Source organism: Crocuta crocuta, unplaced genomic scaffold, assembly GCF_008692635.1.
Source record: "Crocuta crocuta isolate KB4526 unplaced genomic scaffold, BGI_CrCroc_1.0 scaffold54, whole genome shotgun sequence".
NCBI classification, from domain to species: domain Eukaryota; kingdom Metazoa; phylum Chordata; class Mammalia; order Carnivora; family Hyaenidae; genus Crocuta; species Crocuta crocuta.
This window is the reverse complement of record NW_027530356.1, coordinates 3,150,594-3,174,313: the sequence shown is the minus strand read 5'-3', so window position 1 is coordinate 3,174,313 and position 23,720 is coordinate 3,150,594. Positions and strand designations below refer to the sequence as shown.

Genomic DNA, 23,720 nt, shown 5'->3' with positions numbered 1-23,720 from the left:
CTTTGGGATTTTTTTTTTAACTTTGCAAATCAATTTAATTGCAGCATAATTTGCATATGATAAAATATGCCTCTATATCTATTTTAAGTATTTAACCCAGTGAGTTCTGGCAAAGGTATACACCCGTGTGTTTATATTGGCACAATCAAGATATAGAACTTTTCCATAACCCCAGGAGTTTCTTTTGCTTCTTTACAGTCAACACCCACCCTCTGGCCCAGGGCAACCACTGATCTGTGTGCTCTGTCACTTTAAATAGATTTTGTGTTTTGTAGACTTTCATATAAATGGGATTATACTATATGTCCTCTTTTGTTTGCAATTTGTTCATTTTAGTATGTTTAGTATGCTTAATGGTTTTAGATCCATCCATGTTGTTGCATATTTCAGTTTTTTGTTAAGCTTATTTGTTTTGGGAGGGAGAGAAAACATGCACACATGCATGCTAGTGGGGGAGGGGCAGAGAAAGAATCCCAAGAAGGCTTTGCACCATCATCTCGAGCATGGTGCGGGGCTGGAACTCACCTGAACCAAAATCAAGAGTTGGACACTTAACAGCTTAACTGACTGAGCTACCCAGGTGCCCCTGAAGTTTCTTTTTATTGCCAAGTGGTATTCCATTGAATGAATACACTGCAACATTTATCGTCCTGTTATTTTGTTTTTGACTTATATGAATATGTGTTAGCTATTGCTACATAATAAATTACCACAAAACGTAGTGATTTAAAAAGGAAATATTATTATATCCTAGTTTCTATGGGCCAGGAATTTGGATCTAGCTTTGGGTGCTTCTGCCTTAAGGTCTTTCCCAAAGCTGTAATCAAGATGTTGGCCAGGCTGCTTTCTCTCATCTTCATGGTGTTTGGCAGGACTCAGTTTCTTGAGAGCTATTGGATTGAGTGCCTCAGTTCCTCTCTGGCTGTTAGTCAGAGGCCTCCCTCAATTCCTTGTCATATGGCCCTCTTCAAAGAGAAGCTCAGAATATGGCCAGTGGCTTTATCAGAGTGAGTGAGGAAGAGAATAAGAGCAAAAATATGAAAACCCGTCTTTTGTAACATAATCTCAGAAGTGGCAACACATCACTTTTGTCATAATCTCTTTTGCAAGCTAAGTCACTAGCTTCAGCCCACACTGAAGTGGAGGGTGTTACACAAAGGCATGAATTCTAGGAGGCGAAGATTATGGGGCTCCTGTTAGAGGCTGCCTTCCCCAGAATATGGCTGCTATGAACATCTATGTACAAGTCTTTGTGTGCACATGTTTTCATTTCTCTCAGTTAAATACCTAGAAATGGAATTGCAGGCTCATGTGGACACCTTGTAAGAAATTGTCAGATAATTTTCTCTGGTGGCTGTATCATATTACACCCCCAGCAGCAATGTATGAGGGTCCCAGCTGCTAAGCTTGACAGCACCTCGTACTGTGAGTCTTTTTGATTTTGGCCACTGGAATGGATATGAAGTAGTATATTTTTGTTCTTTTAATTTGCATTTCCCTGATGATTAATGATGTTGAGCATCTTTTTATGTGCTTATTGGCCAGTTGTATGTATCATCTTTTATGAAATACTGTTCAAGTCTTTTGCCTATTTTCTATCCAGTTGTCTTCATTTTTTAATTAATGTTTTCTTCAGTTTTACTTATTTTTATTTATTTTAATTTGGGTGAGGAGGGGCAGAGTGAGAGAGAAAGAGAGAGAGAATCCCAGGCTGAGCCTGGATCCTGACGCAGAGCTCCATCCCACCACCTTGGGGTCATGACCTGAGTCAAAATCAAAAGTCAGATGCTTAACTGACTGAGCTACCCAGGCCCTCCTCAGTTGTCTTCGTATTACTGAATTGCAAGAATTGTTTATTTAGTCAAGATCCAAGTCATTCATATATATATATACATACATACATAAACACAGTGTGTGTATACATATACACATGCGTATACATATATATACATATATGTACATATGTATTTGTTCTGGTAAATTTAAATTGTTTAAGTTTATTTATTTTGAGAGAGAGAGAGAGAGAGTGCGAGTGCAGGGGAGGGGCAGAGAGAGAGAGAAGAGAGAGAAAATCCCAAGCAGTCTCCATGCTCAGCTTGGAGCCTGAGATGGGGCCCAACTCACAAACTTCAAGATCATGACCTGAGCTGAAGTCAAGAGTCGGAAGCTTAACTGACTGAGCCACCCAGGTGTCCCTGTTCTGGGAAATTTAAAGGATGAAGTTACCGTCGTCAAGACCAGAGGAGGTCTTCAGGTTATTAACATACGGTTCTAGGACTTTTTCTGTGGCTTACCTTTATAGCCCTAAGGACAGCCCTCTGAGCCACCAGAGCATGTAGCAGAAAGTAAATTGGAGGTCACCTTTGGGCTGCGAGTTCAGCCACGGGTCAAGTCTCTCAGGCCTCTCGTTGGCTCTGCTCCTGACTCATGGGCTTCTATCGGGCACATTGCTTCTGTGTCACAGTTGACTGCTCTATAAAATAGCAGTATCAAGCCTGAGGGTCTGAAGCACAATTAAAATAATTTTGCGAGTGAGCAAGCTAGTGCACGTGAAGATTAGAAGGTATTTCTGCTTTGTTGGTTTGATTCTTATTTCTTGTTTAATCATCATTTAACCATGGGGCATTTTTTTATTTTTACAAAATGATTTCATGTCTTACTCATCCTTCACACACACACACACACACACACACACACACACACACACACACAAACACATCATTAGATAGAATCACATGGAAGGGAAGGAAGCGGCAGAGGGGGAAGGAGTAGGCGGTGAGGAGGGGTCCCTAAGGGGCTATGTGGCTTAGGTGAGTCACAGGGTAAGGCAGAATTGAAGGGCAGGGCAGACTGTACCCTGGAAGTCTTAGTCTCCTGGCAGGAATACTGCACTTGTCTTCCTGAAGCCTGGTAGCCTAACCACATAGTGGCTGACCGCGAAGTTCAGCCATTCAGGTCAGATGCTTCCTTGGAATTGGAGCTGGGGAAATCCGGAAGTCCTTCGGTATCCTATGTCCCACTCCTGAAGCTTGGCACCGGTGGCTGCACTGCTTTAAACAGCTGTTCAGGGGCGCCTGGGTGGCTTAGTCGGTTAAGCGTCCGACTTTCGCTTAGGTCATGATCTCGCGGTTCGTGGGTTCGAGCCCCGCGTCGGGCTCTATGCTGACTGCCAGCTCAGAGCCTGGAGCCTGTTTCAGTCTGTGACTCCCTCTCTCTCTGACCCTCCCCTGCTCATGCTGTCTCTCTCTCTCTCTCCTAGAAATAAATAAAACATTAAAAAAAAAATTAAACAGCTGTTCAATCAAATAGTAATTTCAGTCGCCACTTTTTTTTTTTTTGAAACCTGTCTCTGTTCTATCTTTTAGAATCTTCTCCCTTCACACAGGCCTCCAACAGCCTCTTCCTTCGACTCCTGCCTCCCTAGTTAGAACCTTAGTAATAGCGGGTTAACACCCATTCTATGGCACTCATCAGCTTCCTCTCGCTGGCAGTCATTTATGCATTTCAAGTAGTTGTGTATGTAGCATGGTCACCACAAATCTCTGTCCTTCCAAAGAATATTCCAGGATGTATTGGGTTCTTACTAAGTCTCAGTCATTGTTCTAAGTGCTTAACATGAATTACAACATTTAATTACCATAACAACCCTATGAGGTAGGTAATTATTATACCCTTCATGCAGAAGAGGAAAATGTGCAGAGGCTTGCCCAGGGTCACACTTTGAGGAGGCGGGAGGCTGGGAGCCAAGCCCTGCCAGTCTGATTCCAGTCTTTAGTCCGCTATAATAAGCTGCCTTCCCAATACAGAGCAAGCCATCATCATCATCATCATCATCACTGAGTAATATAAATATCTGTGGAATCAGATTAAATGAGAATTTGTGGAAAAGAAGGGAGGCCATTTATAACCATTGTATATTTTCACGTTCCAGTGATTGGGCTGTGATTTCCAGAAAAGATCTGCAAATGAAACATGCAGGAGAATGACTGACGCAAGGAGAGCCCAGGGTAGTGGAAAGAACTCCAAACTAGAGCTTAGAGGCTGAAATCTGCCTTAAAGTCCCACTCATGAAACTTGGCCGCTTACGGCCCTCAGATGAGGAATTTAGACTGGTTGAGTCTCACTTTTCTCATCTGTCAAAGAGGACTCATATTTATACCCACCTCAGAAGTTTGTTGTGAAGATTAAGTGAGGTAATATACAAAAAATGTGTAGTCTTTGTCAACCATAAAGCATTATAAATATTTGCTTTCATTTAAAATAAAATTACAGAAGCTATGCAGCTAACTTTTATTTTAAAAAATAGAATGGAGAAACAAAAGCATGTCCTCCTGGTTGAAAATATAAATTCCAGTTCCAAGCACCATGATCGGTGAATCTTCCACAGAGTTTGTATTTTACACCTCCGATCCCTGGCTCAGCTTCCAATAGCAGTTAGACCCAGAGTTCACATGTCAACAGCAGTTTTATTTCAATTCAGCCATCTGAAAATGCTGAGATAAAAGTAGTTTTTCTAACTCCTCTGTAAGAATCAATAGTTTGGTTTTTATTTATTCAACCAGGGTCATGTTTAAACAAAACTATGCTGATATAGAAAAGATCCACTCTCTCTTTGTCCCATATTTGTAAGAAAGTCACCTTGAAAATTCTTTATTTGGCCCTGAGACTCAAGTAGAAGTTTCCCCTGTGAGAGAGGGAGCAAAGAGTAGAAAACCTATACCCTTTAAACAGTGATCTCCATCCCTAGAAAAAGAATTGTTGGGACAAAAATGGCCTCCTTTCTACAACAAGTAAAATTCATTCTTCTTTAATTTGTTTTATCCATCAGGAAAGTGATCGTGTCAGGACTTGGGGAGTCTTAAAGGGAAAGCATATTAAAACTATCACTAAGTAGAAACACTTATTCATGGTCAGGCAATCAATATGTACCCGAGGAAGTTAAGAGCCCATGTAGTCCCACCAAAGAACAGTAATAAGTTCTTAAGAAGTATTAGAAGATGAACAAAATGTAACCAGTGTGGCAGGGTACCTCTCTTTTCTGCCTGGGAGTAGTGAGCTTCCCTCATTTATCAAAGTGGGAGGCAATCATACTCTTGGTTTTATGATCTCTCATGCCTGAGGGTCTTCACCAGCCCCTCCCAGGTCCCTCTCTGTCTCTCTCTCTCTCTCCATCTCTCTATCCCTACTCTTGTGAATAACTAAAAGTGATTCCATACAAAAAGAACAAATACACACTAGATTCTTTCAAGCCTTTCCTCATTAAGCCCCAAAATTAATGGTGGAGATCACACTAGTCCTATCCCAGCTGTCCCCCAATAGGCCACACACACATGCGCACACACTAGAATTCATGCACAGTGGAGCCTCAGCATCAGTCCCTTTTATCAAAGAGAATTCCTCTATATGTGGTGGATTAGAAGCCCTTTAAACTGCTGATTGCTTCCATTATAGTAAGCAGACAAAGGATGTGGTCAAGCCCAACACAGTCCATGCGCCTGGGAAAGGTCCAGGGAGAAAATATGCAAGTGACTTTGGACAAGGAATTAGACTGTTTTAGTTGTAAGAAAATTCATATTCTTTGTGTTATGGGAGATTTAGGTAATTTTCAAGATAAATTTTCAATATAGGCAACTTTCACTTAATGTGATGATTTTAGAAATCAATCTGCCCCTCCCATCAAATGCCATCAAATAAGAACTTAATCCACAGGAAACAATTTTTTTTTTTAATTTTTGAGAGAAAGAGAAAGAGAGAGAGAGAGCGCACAAGAAGGGGGAGGGGCAGAGAGAGAGGAAAAGAGAACCCAAAGCAGGCTCCCCATTGTCAGCACAGAGCCTGACATGGGGTTCAAACTCACAAACTGTGAGATCACAACCTGAGCTGAAGTCAGATGCTTAGTCGATTTAGCCACCCAGGCATCCCTTGTAGGAAACAGATTTTAAGAACTCAAAAGAGAGAGTTAAAATGGAACAATGTTTTCTACCTGTGTTTGAAGTTTGAAGTGAGAGATTAGTGACCTTAACTGGAAGTTTAGGATCATTGTCATCACAGAATTCAAAGCACAAGTAATCATTTTATATGGGCTTAGCAAGAGGCAAGGAGAGAGAGAGAGAGAGATTATTTGCACAGTTAGGACTGGACCCAGAAGCAGAGAAGACAGTTGGGGAAGCCAACTTCCTCAAAGACTACAATCTTACATTCCCATCACATCACCTTTTAGAAGGACAAACAAATGAACAAGCTGCATTTCTCCCCATAAACCCTAAAAAACCTCAGACTGCCTTTCTGCTCTTTCCCTATACAAATCTTCATGGTGGAAAATACTTTAGATTCCAGTTAGACTTACGAACACGTAGGCAGTCACAGTGTAGGAAGAGATGTGTGTTTTACTGCTGCTAAAAATAAGTAGAGCAAGCCACACCTCAAGATGACTAGGAAACATGGAGTTTAATCACCTCAATGTTTTCTAAGAAAAGCTAATTACTTCCTTCTCTTTAATAGCTTATTTGTAGCCTTCACTTACTACTGAAGGTTGGATGTTAAAATGTCATGGGGTCTGGCTGGCAGAATATATCACATGAAACAAGATGGTTTGAATGGAAAAACCTTTCTAATTAAGATCTGAGCGAAAAGTGTGTCTAAAGCAGAGACACACACCTGGTGGCCTGAAGATCCCAGAGCGTAAGCTAAGACTTCAGCTTATCATTGAGTGATTTGAATGTACTTATAAAAGCTAAAGTCTTTATTTTGAGGGGCTGAGAAAGGTGGTACTACTTTTAATAAAATTCTAAATTATCTTTGATTTTATTACTCCCGGTTGAGAAGTTTGAATGTGCTATTGAACAGAATCAAAGTAGACATGTTAAAACTTTAAGACGCAGGATTTTTTGGGGGAGGCCTTCTATTTTTTAGTAGTAGAATCTTCCTGTCATATTTATTTCTGTGTTCCTTCCAAAGAAACATCCATAGGACATTAAAAATGTAGAGAAACTATGGTTACACACATCAATACTAGCATGCAGAATTATTACCATGTATTTTCAGTATTCAGGAAATTTATTGTATGTGGCAGATTTCAATTATATGTAGGATAAGGCTACTTTCTGTGAGCTAGTTCTATACCTGCATGCCATCTAGTATTAAGTCATAATTTCTAGAGCTAAAAATCTGTGTACTAGAGCCTGGACCCTTGTGACACTGCAGCATTCTTATTTTGGAAGTGCCTTGATTTAATCTATAATATGATGAAACTAAGTGTGACTCATGCTCTGGAAAGTAGCTGGCTCTCCTTTCCAGTGTGGAAGTCTGTTCCATTGTAGACGGTACACATGAGGGACTAGGGAAGAACCAATGGAAAAATTAAATGAGTCGACAACATCTATAAGAAAAGATAAAGAGTTGCAGTGGTTAGGTTCAGAGATGAGAAGGCTAAATAGGAAGTAAAATTTTATGAAGGCTCTATCATTTTGTTGTCTTTCCTGGGATAGCCACTTTGTTTTTACAGAACTGTGTGCCTCCTGAAAGCCATGGTTCAAGGAAACTACCATCTTGCTCTGTGGCGTTATAGAAGCAGATTGTTTATTACAGTGCAAAGGATGATGGGGGCCTTGATATACAAGAATGGATAGAAAGCAGTCTACTGGCTTGAATAATGATTTTGCAGTGACTTAATGGATTTCATGTCTAAGTTTGAGCTTTTCATATTCATTACCATCAGGATTACTGCATCCCTACTAAGTGCATAACATTTGGGGAATGTCATACTGTCATTTAGTCATTCATTGAGTGAATGTATTAAAGGAATATATAGGAGCACTTGGTGGCTCAGTCGGTTAAGTGTCCGACTTCGGCTCAGGTCATGATCACACGGTTCATGGGTTTGAGCCCCGCGTCGGGCTCTGTGCTGACGGCTAGCTCAGAGCCTGGAGCCTGCTTCAGATTCTGTGTCTCCCTCTCTCTCTCTGACCCTCCCCTGCTCACACTGTTTCTCTCTCTCTTAGAAATAAATAAAACATTTAAAAAATTTTAAAGGAATATATATAATGCTAACATTTTTTAGCATTTTTCTTTTTTATATATATTTTTATTGAGCATGTTTCTTTATGTTTTTTATTTCATATATATTAACCCAATTAATAATTGTAATTACCTTGTGAAGTAGGTACTATCATTATTCCTATTTTATGGATGAAAAAACTAGAAAGGCTAAATAGCCACACTACTAAATTACTTCCTAAACTCACGTACATAGTAAATGGCATAATCTGGATTCAAACCCAGGTATTCTATTTATTTTGAAAGAGAGAGAGAGAATAGCAGGGGTGAGTAGCAGGGGTGGGGCAGAGAGAGAGGGAGACAGAGAATCCCAAGCAGGTGTCACAGCTGTCAGTGCAGGGCCCAATGTGGGCTCAAACCCAGGAAATGTAAGATGAAACCAAGAGTCAGAGGCTTAACTGACTGAACCACCCGGGTTCCCCTCAAGCCCGGGTATTCTAGAGCTAACACTTGTACTCTTAACCACTCAGTTATATATGATTTTTTTAAATGTTTATTTATTTTTGAGAGAAAGAGAGAGATATAGGATGAGAGGGACAAAGAGAGAGAGGGAGACAGAGAATCCAAAGCAGGCTCTAGGCTCTGAGCTCTCAGCACAGAGCCCGACATGGGGCCCAAACTTTTGAACTGCGAGATCATGACCTGAGCCAAGGTTGGACGCTTAACCAAATGAGCCACCCAGGTGCCCCTGTATGATTTAAAAAAAAAAAAATAGAGAGAGAGTCACTTAAAATTTTACACACAGAATTTGACACAATGTAGATGAATTGTAGATGACTGTCCTGAAAGCTGATATTAATTAATAATTCCTGTGAGGAAAGAATCTGTGAATTATCTTTTGAACAACCAACAATTACCTATGTCTTTCTCTTTTTTTTCCAATAACCTTTGTGATTCTTGTTTTACTTGTGAGACATAGCTTTCGTGTTTTGAAACAAAACATCCTACCCTCTTCTATAGTGATATAAAAGGGTGGCAATGTTTGTTACTGCAAGTGTCATTGAACATGGCAGTGTTACAGTCTTGGTGGAGATGGCTCTGCCATTGACGGAAAACCACAGTAGGCACATCACATGACTCCTGGGATAATAAGGTCTAGAGATAAGGCCTCAGAAGAACATCCTTATAGATAGGAATTCAAAATAGTCATGATAAATTGTGAGATTACTCAGTACTATCTATTTTTAGAAATCCTTTTCACTTTCCTACTATAGTAGTCTGTGAATTTTATCCATCCTGACTTCCTTGAGCTGTGAAAGCAGTATTAAGGGGAAAAAAACACAAAGCATATAAAATTTTCAGATATCCAACGAACGCAGAAATTCACCTTATGTTGTATATATTTAATTTTCTTGTTTGTTTTGAGAATGACATAAAATTTCATGAATACAATTACATCCCCTTTAACTTTTTCTACACTCCTAATGAGTGACTGCTATCACAAATATGGCAGATATCTTTTAGGTCTATGTTTTCAAATAGTTTTCTTTTTTTATGTAATAATGAACCATATATGCAATCTTCCAATTTCTAACACTTTACATAAATGTATTATGCATATGTTCTTGAACCTTCCTTTTTTTATTCAATATTATTTTTTTTTTACTTATTTTGAGAGGGAGAGAGAGAGCACAACCAGGTGAGGGGTGGAGAGAGAGGGAGAGACAGAATCCCAAGCAGGTTTCGCACCATCAGTTCAGAGCCCAAGAGGGGCTTGAACTCACGAACCATGAGATCATGACCTGAGCCTAAATCAAAAGTCAGACACTTAAACTGAGCTACGCAGGCACCCCATTCAATATTACTTTTTAAGATATTATGGTAATATAATAGCGTTCATTCATTTTAGTTGCTGTATGAGATTGCGACATGAATAAAACTCATTTTATTAATGCATTTCTTTAACCATGAAGATATAGAATGCATCTAATTTCTTTTTCTTAAATTTGATTTATAAACAACTTTGCCCTAAGTTTTTATCCTTTTGCACAAATGAGGGAACTTTCTAGAGTATATAGTTAGAAATGGGTAGGCTAGGGAATAAGATATGTGCAATTTCTATCTTGTTAAAAATTGGCAGGGGTGCCTGGGTGGCTCAGTTGTTTAAGTATGTGACTGTGGTTAATCATGATCTCGCAGTTCATGAGTTTGAGCCCTGCGTCAGGCTCTGTGCTGACAGCTCAGAGTTTGGAGCCTGCATTGAAATCTGTGTGTCCCTCTCTCACTTTCTGCACCTCCTCTGCTCATGCTCTCTCTCTCTTGCTCAAAAATAAATAAACACTAAAAATTTTTTTTGAAAAATTGGCAATTGTTATCCAAAATGGATGATCTAATTTATTATTTATTTTATTTATAATGTTTATTATTTATTTTTGAGAGATAGAGATAAAGCACGAGCCAGGGAGGGGCAGAGAGAGAGGGACACACAGAATCCCAAGCAGGCTCTAGGCTCTGAGCTGTCAGTACAGAGTCGGATGTGGGGCTTGAACCCAGGAATTGTGAGATCGTGACCTGAGCCGAGTTAGACACTTAACCAACTGAGCCACCCATGTGCTTCTAGTTTATGCTCTCATCATAAGTATATGAAAATTCTTGTTTACCCAGGATTACTCAGATTTTTAAGATTTTGTCAATCTGATGGATACAAAATGGTATCTCAGAGCCTGACTTCATTTTCAAGTGAATATAAAACCACCACAGAATTAGCAGTATTATATTTACAAAGTATTATGAGGTGAGAAGTTAGAATTTCAATTTCCTTGTGCTCAGATTTTCCCATACTTTGCATTCTGATGGTTTTTGGCAAACTATAAGGAAATATATTAATTCTCTGCTAAGAACATCTGTAAGTGACTATTCAGCTAATGGTAAACGTAGGATAAAATTTAAAATTTTTCAGATGAGATAAAGTAAAATATGTTCCTTGTGGAAACATTAGAAAATGCAGAATGCAATGAAGAGGAAAATGGCAATCACTCCCCCATCCATCTTATCAAGATAAGCACTGAAAGCATTTGTTAGGTATTTTTTTTCCTAGCCATATAAATACGTGGAAAGGTTGTTGTTGTTTCTCACAAAATTTGTGTCATGAACATGTTCTTTTTAAACCTATGTTTCCTTTTTTTTTTTTTTTAATTTAAAGTCAAGGTAGTTACTATACAGTATAGTCTTGGCTTCAGGAGTAGAACCCAGTGATTTATCTCTTACATACAGCTCCAAGTGCTCATCCCCAAAAGTGCCCTTCTTAATGCTCATCACCCATTAAACCCATCCCCCACCCACCTTAAATCTATATTTTCATTTTAACAATGAATGTACTGTGAGCATTTTCAGTTTCATTAAGTTATCTGATAAGACACTGTCTTTTATGACTGCATACTTCTCCATCAAGAGCAGCTAACATATATTATGTAATAAATCCCTTAGTGTTAGACATCTCTGCCTTTTCTTAGGTTAAGTTTCTAGAAGTAACATTTCTGGGTTGAAGGACATGAATGGTTTAAGGAAGGAGTCAGCAAACTTTTTCTGCAAAGAGCCAGTAAATATTTTAGGCTTTGTGGGACATATGTCTCTGTCATAGCTATTGCAACACGAAACAACCATAGGTGATATGTAAATAAATGAGCACGGCTGTGTTCCAATAAAACTTAGTTATGAACACTAACATTTGAACTTTGTGTAATTTTCACGTCACAAAAAGTTATATGCTTTTGATTGTTTTTTAACCATTTGAAAATGTAGAAGCCATTCTTAGCTTGTGGGCTGTTACAGAAACAGTGGTGTCTGTGGCTTGCCAAAGATCTTGATCCCAGATTCTATTAGAATATCAGAGCTGGATGAACCCTTAGGAATGAATTAGTACAACTTCTTCCTTTTTTTTAAAGTTTATTTATTTTGTGACAGAGAGAGCACACGTACATGAGTGCATACATGTGCGCATAAGTATAGGAGGGGCAGAGAGAGAGAGAGACAGAGAGAGAGAGAGAATCCTAAATCCTAAGCAGGCTCCACACTGTCAGCACAGAGTCCGACATGGGACTTGAGACCATGACCCGAGACAAAATCAAGAGTCAGTCGCCTAACTGACTGAGCCGCCCAGGCACCCCAGTTCTTCCTTTTAAACATTAGAAAATGAGGGTTAGATAGTGTAATTGACTAAGTTGTCTGCATTATTCATATACACATAGGGCATCAATAGTACATGTAAATTTCATTACATAATTGGAAAGAACAACAATCCCCAGCCACTTAAACAGATATTCCAAACTGAATGAAGGATGCACAGGATTTCTTTGTTATTTGTTTCAACTGTATATGAATCTACAATTATCTCAAGGAAAATTTCAATAAAGGAAGATATATGTAAGTGAAAGAAAATCAAATTTTCTAGAAGCCACATCCTGCTCTAGGAAGAAATCAGGAAACAATCTTTCCCTCTAAATAGCATTTCGAAATGTTTCATTAACAGTCATTTAATTTCTTGGTATAGAAGCCAATGCCTGTAAGAGTTAATGACATAGAAATCACAATACCAAAGACAGTGCCAAACAAATTCACATCCACTTAGAAATAAATGTGCCATAGCACTGGAAACGTTCTTCGCACATTCAGCTTTATAAAGTCTGTTATAGGGAAGTTTTACAGCTAACTCTTGTCTGTAAGGATAAACCTGGTCAAGGGGGGCCACTCTTAGGGCTGTTGGAGCCAACAGGGGTATCGGTGCACTGTTGTCACTGTTAGTGGTTCAGGCATTTGCACAATAGTGGCCACTTGTGTCTAATGTGGGGGCCACCACAATTCCAAACCATCTGTAATGGAAAGAAAATATCAGATCCTGATTTCTATTTGGGCATCTCTTGTAGAACACACAGGCTTGTGCTGGAGCTCCCAATGGTCAAATACAGTTTGGAATTTTAAAATAATACATCAAGGTAGGAAGAAGGCTGTATGATTGGTGATTTCCTAGCATCCAGCAGCACAGATTTCACTCTGTCCCCTTCTTTTTAATGGGTGCCTCTGTGTTCAACTGCCTCTACCATTCGTCTAGTCCAGACAACCTGTTTCATTTTCTCCAGAGCAGTGCTGTCTAATTGCACTTTCTACAGTGATAGAAATGTTCCGTTTCTGTACTGTCTACAAGAGAGTCACTAGCCACATGAGGCTTTTGAGCACCTGAGTGCGGCCGGTGGGACTGAGGATGTTTAATTGTATTTAATTCTATATGATTTTAGTTAGTTAAACTTTAAATGTAGTTAGCCACATTTGGCTAGTGGCTACCCCACTGGACAGCTCAGCTCCAGAGAATTAGCCTCCAGCGGAAGTGGGGTAAATTCAGTTTCTGAGGTGCTTACACAGCTTTGATCCCATCTTGCTTATTTCAGTCTTGCCCCCTTACCCCACCTCCAGAGACAGCTTGTGACACGTATTTGTGGGAATTTGAGACATTCCATGGTATAAATTGCCTTGGTTTTCAGATTTCTTACTGCAGGGCTCAGTATCACAGGTAGAATTGTGTCCTTGCCAATTATATATGTTGAAGTCCTTCTTCTTGTGTCTCAGAATGTGACCTTATATGGAAATAGGGTCTTTGTAGCTATAATCAGTTAAGATGAGGTCATTACAGGGGCGACTGAGAGGGTCACATTAGGGGTATGACTCAGTTGGTTAAGCGTCCAACTCTTGATTTCAACTCAGGTCATGATCTCACAGTTGATGAGATTGAGCCCTGCCTTGGGCTCTGTGCAGACAGCTGGGAGCCTGCTTGGGACTCTCTCTTACTCCCTCTTTCTCTGCCACCCTCCCCCCCATTTCTATGTCTCTCCAAATAAATAAATAAACATTAAAAAAAAAAAAGATGAGGTCATTAAGGCAGACCTTAATCCAGTATGGCGGGTGTTTTTCTAGAAAGGAGGTATTGGTATGTAGGGATGTGGACACAGGGAAAATACCATATGTGGATAGAGGCAGAGACTGGGTGATGCTTCCACAAGCCAAAGAACACAAAGATTGCCAGGAAGCCACCAGAAGGTGGGGGTGAGGCATGGAACAGCCCTCAAAAGGAGCCCATCCCTCCCAGGCTCGGATGTTTGGCTTTGGGTCTCCAGAACTGTGTGAAATAAATCTCTGTTATTCAAGCCCTTCACCTCCTGGCACTTGGTTACAGCAGCCCTAGGAAACGAAGACCCTCTGGGTTCAGTTTTCTCTCTGTCACACCTCCTGCTTTAGAGCTTTCCTGCTTGTGTTGCAGTTGCCTTTCCTATTCTCCTCATCTTTGTGGGCATGTATCTTAAACAAAAACCTTTACTACCATGTGGGAACTTAGGAAGGGTGAGACCAGCTGTGTCCATTTGTCATCTTTCCTGAAAGTCTGGATTTTATTTTATTTTTTAGAATTTCTTTAATGTTCATTTATTTATTTAGAGAGCTGGAGAGGGGCAGAGAGAGAGGAAGAGAGAGAATCCCAAGCAGGCTACCTCTTGTGAGTACAGAGCCCGATGTGGGGCTTGAACTCATGAATCGTGAGATCATGACATGAGCCAAAATCAAGAGTTGGATGCTTGACTAACCGAGCCACCCAGGCACCCCTTCCTGAAAGTCTGGATTTTAAGAATTCCTTTTTAACTAAATAGAAATTATTTATTTATTTTTTTTAGAGGAGGTAATTTGGCACACATCAATTTATTTATTTATTTTTTTTTACAAATACTTTATTGTCAAATTAGTTTCCACATAACACCCAGTGCTCATCCCCACAAGTGTCCTCCTCCATGCCCATCCCCCCTCCCCCCCACATCCATCAGTCCTCAGTTTTTGTCAGCATTCAAGAGTCTCTCATGGTTTGCCTTTCTCCCTTTCCCCCACCATTTTCCCCCCTTCTTCTCCCCCTTGTTCCTCAGTTAAGTTCCTCCTAATCCTCCTCTACATGCAAACATATGATATTTGTCCTTCTCTGCCTGACTTATTTCACTCAGCATAACACCCTCAAGGTCCATCCATTAACTAAATAGAAATTAAATTAAAGATCTGGGGGGAAAAAAGCATAATAAAAAAGAAGGAAAATAAAAAAATTTCCTTCTCCCACCCCCAGTTTTGGATTAAAAAAATTCTTATTTGCAAGTATAAGCCCTTCTTTATGCACCCCCCCCTCCCCAGCTCAGTATTTCCTTAAAGCAGCAAGATGCCTTTGTTGAGAAAACAAATTAAAATTTCTCCCATGGGGCTCAGCACTGGTTGGAGGAAGAAAAGCAAATCATTTTTAGTGGAGACATGTCTCTACTAACATCTTTACTTTGTTTAAAATAGAGGAAGGAAGTTAAAACTCCAGATGCCTGGGGGTGGCAGGGAAGTGGGAGAAAGTGGAATATTCATATTTTTGCCTACATATGATGCTATATCACCCAGGAGAGAGGTTCAGACCTGTAAATCTGATAAGTGATTGCTGCGGTGTCTGTTTAGACAGGAATGACATAAAGTTGGGAGTCAGGAAGAAAAGCAAGACTGTTACAAGCCGTGTATTTATAAACTATTTGATGGAGGCAAGATTCCAGATTGAATAAGAAATAAATGATTGAGTGTCTCAGATTGCATCTTGGGGATTTCAACAAGCACAGCCACAAGGATTCTCCGGAGTGGAATGAACTGAGTTCTTATTTTACATTTAAAAGAGGAAAATCCAGGGGCTCCTGGGTGGCTCAGTTGGTTGAGCCTCTGACTTGGGCTCAGGTCATGGTCTCAGGGCTCCTGGATCAAGACCTGCGGTGTCCTGTGTCATCAGCACCAGACAGCCTTGGATCCTCTGTTTCCCTCTCTCTTTGCCCCTCCCCTAATCATGTGTGTGTATGCTCTCTCTCTCAAAAATAAATAAACATTTAAAAAGAAAGAAAATCCTTGAAGGATTAAAGAGAATTTTCTTTACTATCCCATCCTGTTCCCTTCTCCCATGTAGCAAACTTATTTTTTTTTGCCAATTTTGTCTAAATAAATAGCATTAAATTTCATTCCAACCTTCTGAATAATAGTAATACTAAAAGGTTATATTTATTGAACATTAAGATGTGACTGCATTTCAGTTATCTATTGCTGTTGAGCCACCTCAAACGTAGTAGCTTAAAACAGCATGATTTATTATTTCTCACCATTTGTCATTCTGGTTCTGCCTGGAATGTCCCACCTGGATGCATTCAGCTGGGTGAGTGGCCAGTTCTCCGTGTGGCTAACTTGGGCATCCTCATAGCATGGAAGCCCAAGGGGAATCATTTTAACAGCAAAAAAGTAGAAACTGCCTGTCCTCTTACGGCGCTGGCTTAGGAGCCCCAGGATGTCATTTTTACTGCAGTGTGCCCATCATAAGCACGTCACACTTGAAGTTTCAGTTGATTACAGTACTTGCTGAAGGCCATCTCTGTATTTAGATTTCAGTAGATTCACTCTCTACAAATTCATGGGTCCATATATGTCTTGTTATTCTTAATAGGGGAAAAAGTACTTTGAGTTCAATCATTATGGTGATTTTTCAGGATACTTAATAAGTGTGTCAGCCAAATTAAGAGTTTTCAGAGCAGTAACTAAACATGCCACTTACATCCCACCACAGTTTTAAAAAATGCCTTCATGCAAACTTTAGAAACTAGAAAAATAAAGTCAGCAGGCCAGCCCCGATTCAAGGGCAGGAGAAGCAGACCATGCTGCTTGGGGCAAGAAGCAGCTTGTGTATACAGAGATGGGAGGAATTATTTGAGACTATCTACCAAAGCCCTGCACTGGTTTAATGCTTTACATGTGTTCTCTTGTTTAGTTTGTACTAAACAACCGTGCCACAGACCTGACACTACTTGCCTCATATTCTTTAATGCCCAACCAAAGCCAGGACTTCCCCCACACCAAGTATCTTACCCTTCCTCCAACTTTGAACGTGAAAAGAACTCCAGATTTAGTTAGACAGCCAGGGGTCTGAATCTTACTCTGTTGCTTGCTGGGAGCATTTCTTAGCTTTGAGTAAAGAGCACTTCATCTGTGCAGGGGAATTGTAGATAGAGTCTTACTTAAAGGGCTCTGGGAATATAACATATAGTTGAAGGAACTGGGATATTAGGAAAGAAGGTCAGTGGTTTTAAAAATGAGGATTAAGGAATCAAGAACACTTTTTGATGTCTCTCACTAGCATTTCTATTAGTGAATCATATCCATTGTTCATAAAAAAGGACAAATAAAATTTGAGAGTGGTTTGGAAAGACCGTTCTAGTTATCTATTGCTTTGTATGAAGCCACCCAAATTTTCATGGCTTAAAACAATAGGTTATTATTCCTTCCTCACAGATCTGTGGGTTTACTGGGTTAAGAATTCCTGAAGGATTTATTGTCATGGTTGTCTTTGGAAAACACAATCTGCCACAAAGTCCTGTCTAGATTCCTCATTAGTAACATCCCAAAGTGGCATTTTTTTATGAGCCCTTTCCCTGCTGTCTCATCTTAGCTATTTTGGCAGATTCGACCACCCATAGTATCTTTGACTAGGAAAGCCTGTATGTTAACTACACTGGAATTCAAATAAAACTTTAAAACAAAGTATTAGGCAGTATACAAGATATTCCACAATCTAAACTTTGCAGGACCCTCAAAGGTTAGGAAAATGTATACTGACCACAATACCTTACCATGAAAACATACACAAGTATAAATTGGTGTCTTGGGTTTGTATGTCACCCGAACAGCTTTTAATCTGGGCTACTTTAATTTGATAGAAAATATCAGAATAATATATATGAGGAAATAAGAAGACTTATAATGGCCTCTTTCTAATTCTAAAAGCTTCATTCCATGTAAGTTTGATTTACATCAGAGACTATTTTAAAGAATTTGTAAAAATACTAAATTATAGGGGCACCTGGGTAACTCAGTCGGTTAAGTGCTCGACTCCTGATTTCAGCTCAGGTCATGATCTCATAGTTCATGAGTTCAAGCTCCTCACTGGGATTCTCTCTCTCCCTGTCTCTCTGCTCCTCCCTGGTATGTGCACGTATGTGCTCTCTCTTGTTCAAAATAAATAAGCTTAAAAAATACTAAATTATTGAATTATCAGTTTAATAAATCAGCAACACAAGAATTAGAGTATTGTCACTTGTGTACTGCAAGTCATTCTGTAGACAGGGAAATAAGGGGTTAGAGAGAGACATTTCATTAGGAACATTAGGTTTGTGTATGTTTAGGAGAGAATTGTCAAAGTAATGATGAGCTTAGAGATTATAGTAAATGAGTGCTAGAAGCCACTGGAATGCGGGCTTGGAGAATTTAGGGAACCATGCCTTCTTCAAAGATTTAAACGTATGTCATCTGCTGGGAAAGACATTTTGGGTAGTTCTGCCTGATAGAACTAGGTAGAAGTTACAAAGTTCAGTGTAAAGACTTTAGGTCAACAAAAGGCATTTTCCAATATTACAGCCCATGTTTAGGGCTAATGCTCCTGAAACATTGAGGTTTCCATTTTTAGAAATGCTTAAACAGAACCCAGATTAGCATCTTGCCAGACTGAAGTAGAGGGTGGATCTGGGGCTGGATGACTGGGAGGGTTTGAAATTTCAGACTTCTTTTTTTTTTTTTTTTTTTTTTTAATTTCAATGACATTCTAAGGTTCCTGACAGCACTGTTTCTACCAAGCAGCACATGGGAAAAAGACTCACTGCATTTCCAACAAAGGTTCATGCAAATGTCTCAGAAAAACTTTAAGATTCCAATTGCTGAATGTTCAAAGGCCAGGAGTGCACAAAAGAGGAGGGATAAATAATTCATAAGCTTCTGAAAAAATGTTCAGCCCTGCTGGTAAGAAAATAAATGCAAATTTCAATATCCACAAGATGCCATTTTTCATTCATTAAATTGGTGAAAGTAAGAAAAATAATATACAAGTTTTATTGTGTGAGCAGTTTCAACATGACTGGTGAAAACAATTTGTTTAGGCTTTCCAAGAAGCAGATTAGCAATGTGCATCCAAAGCGCTCAAAATCTTGAAGCTGCTCTATATGAATTTTTGGTCATATTGAAGAATTATTGTTATTAGAGGTAATTATGGTGTTATAGTTAAAGTTGAAAACAAAAATCCTTTCTTATATTTTAGAATGCATATTGAAGTATTTACAGATGAAAACATCTCTAGAATTTGTTTCACAATTATCTGTTGGAGATTGGGCGTGTTTGCATAGGAGTGTGGATGAAAAATGACTGGTTGTATAGTCATCGTTGTTGAAGCTGGGAAATGGTTACTTGGGGGTTCATTTTTCTGTTTTCTCCATTTTTTATGTGTGTAAAAATTTCCATAATAAAAAGTAAAAACAACAACAGTAAAACCACTTCACATCCTCCAACCTAAATAATTTTCCATTTAGGCATATATCCCCGATGAAGTAATCTGAATAGCTTACAAAGTTTTATGCAGAAAAGTGATTTCTAAATGCTCCCAGGCTCCTAGTGGGCAGTATCAGTCACCTGTGCAAACCAGTCAGTGGCATCCCATTGCTGTCAGGATTAAAACCTGTCAGAACTTGAACCCACCTGCAAGGCTTTGGATCATCTGATCTCGGCTTACCTTCCACTTGCCAGGTGCCCCAAAGCACCCTGGGACCAACCACTTTGAGCGTCTCTCAGGAAATACCCTCCCCTGCCCATTACCCTCCTTTAGATCAACACCTACTCCTACTTCAGAACCCAGGTGGATACTGCTTCTTCAGGGACGCATGGCTGCATTCCCCAGATGGGGTTAGTCCCTTGGTTCCGTGCTCTCACAACACACTATATTCCTCATTTTTAGTCCTTCTTTCAATTCAAATTAAGTAGCTAATTAGATACTTAGACACTAGCTGCTTAATGACCCCCTCACCCGCCATCAGTGACCTCCATTCTCTTACTGTGTCTTCTAGAATTCCCAAATACAGCAGGGATTCAATAATTACAGATTAAATCAATTGACTCAGAAAAGTAATATAAACCCAATCCAGCCCATCAAACTCTGTGATTAGCTTGAACTCCTTGGTTATATTTCTGAGTGTTAAAATGGAATGGCAGGTTTTCCAAAGGCAATTGTAGGATGAGAGGCTTAATTTAAGGAGGGTGCAGTGGTGCCTGGGTGGCTCAGTCGGTTAAGTGTCGGGCTTCAGCCCAGCTCATGATCTCATGGTCTGTGGGTTCAAGCCCCGTGTCGGGCTCTGTGCTGCCAGCTAGCTCAGAGCCTGGAGCCTGCTTCAGATTCTGTGTCTCCCTCTCTCCCTGACCCTCCCCTGCTCACACTGTCTCTCTCTCTCTCTCAGAAATAAATAAAACATTTTTAAAAATGTAGGGAAGGGGCGCCTGGGTGGCTTAGTCGGTTGAGCGGCCGACTTTCGCTTAGGTCATGATCTCGCGGTTCGTGGGTTCGAGCCTTGCGTTAGGCTCTGTGCTGACTGCCAGCTTGGAGCCTGGAGCCTGTTTCGGAGTCTGTGACTCCCTCTCTCTCTGACCCTCCCCTGCTCACGCTGTCTCTCTCTCCCTCTCTCCTAGAAATAAATAAAACATTAAAAAAAAAACCTGTATAAAAAAAAGTAGGGAAGATGCCTCCTTTGCCTTATGAGAAAACCACATCTCAAATGTCCCCCAAACCAAAATCACCCTCATTCGATAGGACCACTTTGTACAACAGTGCTTGATAGAGTAGAGAAAAACTTCAAAATGCCAATATCTGAGACATGATGAGGTGATTAGGAGTAAAAAAGAAAGAACTGCAAGTTGCACAGTGTGACTCTGGCTTTTATTTCATTAGCTCAGGAATATATGTTCTAGGGGCGGCTGCTTCTCTTAGGGCTTCTGGTCTATGATAATGAGGTCAACAACCTTTACTCAAGGAGAGATGTTCCTGTTAATTAGGTAATGAGTGGGACTTTGCCATGCTCTATATTAAATTAATTTAATTTCCAGAGCAAAAGAGTCTACTTCCTGGCTAGCTCACTTTCAGAATCCAGACAATGGAAATTAGGAGGCAATAGAAAAGAAATGTCATCTCTAAATTCTACTGCAGTTCCTGGTGGTTCACATATATACATGCTCGCTTCTGTTTTAAGAGTTCAGGCCAGAATGCCCCTCACTCTGGATTTGGCTGATTGTTTCCCACGATTAGATTCAGATGAAACACTTCTTGGTAGAATCCTATGTAGATGATGGCGGGAGACACATGATGCTATTTCGGTCTCCCACCCCACTGCACACACACTTTAAAAATAGACAACACTCTAATAACCATAAGGCTAAGCCTTTGAGAATTCAAATGGACAACTTATTATCCTTTTATATTTTGACTGGGCCAGAAACTCAAAGATTTTGTTTATTTCTGAATAAACAAAGATCTGGGCTCATTGTTGATTAGCTTTTTCAATTAAACACCATAAACTTTGGCCGAAGATCCTAGACGTACTCACCATAGACTCCAAAGCACTTTTCAAAACTTCCCCCAACAGGGAGTCAATACTTTGTTTGGAAGAATTGCCCAAATGTCGCACAGAGGGAAATCTTAGACAAAGCCTGAAGATATGTGGCCAAATGGACATTCTCAATATAGAGCAATTATCTTGTTTATCTGAGTGGTGTTATTTGCTTTCATTCATTCACTCAAATAATTATTGAGCCAAGCCCTGTCCTAAGTGCTGGGTTATAGCTAATGAACTGAGCCACCAAACCATCTTTCTCCTCCTACTCCAACAAAAATGTTGCCTCTTTTTAAAAAAGGAAATGTTTGTGACAGATTAAAGATGTGTCCTTTTGAAACGAATCATTGCTATTTCTGTATTTAGAGAGATAAATAAGTCCATAGGGAAAAAAAAAAAAAGGCTCCTGAAAGAATGTTGGTGCTTGTTAGCTTTTCTCATGAAAAGGCAGTTCTTTCAGCATTTATATTTACCTGACTGGCGTTTTTCTGTGTTTTTCCTGTGCTACCATGTTTCTGTGTAGCCATGAACTTGTATTAGTAGCCCAAGTATGTTGGCCTGAGGCTGAATGGCGTAGATTAAAGGAAAACCCTGTTATTTACAGGGGGTGGGGGAACAAAGACAAGCTTTGAAAGGCTTTCTCTGGAGGTCCTGTGGAAGTGGAGGGATAAGGAAGTGTATAGAGAAGATGTAATCGCATTATTGCCCAGGGTTCCCTTTACCCTCCCAGCGACCCCATGAGAGAGAGTCAGTAGACCGATGGAGAAGATGGAGAACTAGCTGAGAAGAGCCTGAGCTGAGCATGTCTGGAGAAACTTCAAGCATATGTCCTGTTCAAATACAAAGGGGGGCCAGCATGAGAAGAGGAGAGTCAGTCTGGAGATCATTGATTTGAACTGTTAGCTTACCTTGGAAGGTGTTTCAGACCACAAGTGTGCCAGGAGGAGGTACACTGAGCCTGCGTTGGCTGGACTCAAAGCTGGGTGCTGGGGTAAACGGTGCTGAGATGTGTGCTCCTGCCCTCATGGGACATCTGTTCCTAGAAAAAGGCACAGATGACGCATGGGTGTGACACAAATAAGAAATATTGAATGTTTAAATATAGGAACCAAGCAGAAAGAGGGGGACAAGGAAGTACTGAGACCCTTCGGGGGAGGCCTCCGAGGCAAGACCATCAAGGTGAGATGAGAGTTGGATTAAAGCGTGAGAATGAGCAGCGTTTGCTTGTGAACCACCAGAACACCAGTTGACTGGTGACTTTGGTTTCTGCAGAAAGATCCTGACTTTGCCTCCTATTTCCATTTTCTAGATTCTGAAAGCGAGCTGGCCAGGAAGTTCTCTCTTTTACTCAAATAATTTGAGAGGTCGAGAAAGGGGAGAATGAATTTTGTTTTGAACTCCAAATTTAGTACCACTTTAATTCATTGAAAGAATTCAAATGAAGCTCACTGATCAAAATCTGGTTACTAATTCCTATATTTGAAGCGACCACACTGTGCCATGAGACATCTAATGTTGGATCATTATGCGGGAACAAGTACGTCTCCATCCATCAACCAGTACTATGGGGATCCATCCCAGACATTTCTTCCCCACCTCATGGACATGTAAAAGCAACCATGCTGTTATCTATAGCTAAGTCCCTTGGTATCTTCAAATATTTGGAAGTTCATCATGCAAACACTAATTTATTTGATCACAGTAATACCTTTTTTCAATTCCATTGTTAAGTAGGTAGCTAATCACTTTATCTAGATCCTTTATCTGAAAAACTGTCACTAGGCTATGACCAGACAATAATAATTGCTTTCTGGTTCTCTTTGTAATATTTTATCACAGTTCCATAAAAGGATCAAAGTTAAGTCTACACAGAGCAGCATTTAAGAGGACTCATGGTTGTGGGGTTCCTGGGTAGCTCAGTTGCTTAAGCGTTCGACTTCAGCTCAGGCCATGATCTCACATTTCATGGGTTCAAGCCCCATCCTGGGCTCTGTGCTGACAGCTCAGAGCCTCCTGGAGCCTGCTTCAGATTCTGTGCCTCCCTTGCTCTCCTACATCTCTCTTGCTCATGCTCTGTCTCTCTCATTCTCTCTCTCTCAAAAATAAGTAAACATAAAAAAACAGTAAATCAAAAGAGGGCTCATGGTTGTAAGGATTGTATAAAGATGCTGGAAAAGCGCAATCAGCATAACATAACACAGGGAGACACTCTGCTTTCACATT

The 23,720-nt window shown here is 40.1% G+C and overlaps 1 long non-coding RNA gene across 1 annotated transcript in view; it reads left to right on the top strand.

Annotated features, from left to right (window-relative positions):
• Positions 1-23,720, top strand: part of LOC144233089 (uncharacterized) — a 102,444-nt gene that overhangs the window by 51,593 nt on the left and 27,131 nt on the right. The gene's annotated exons all lie outside the window — the stretch shown is intronic.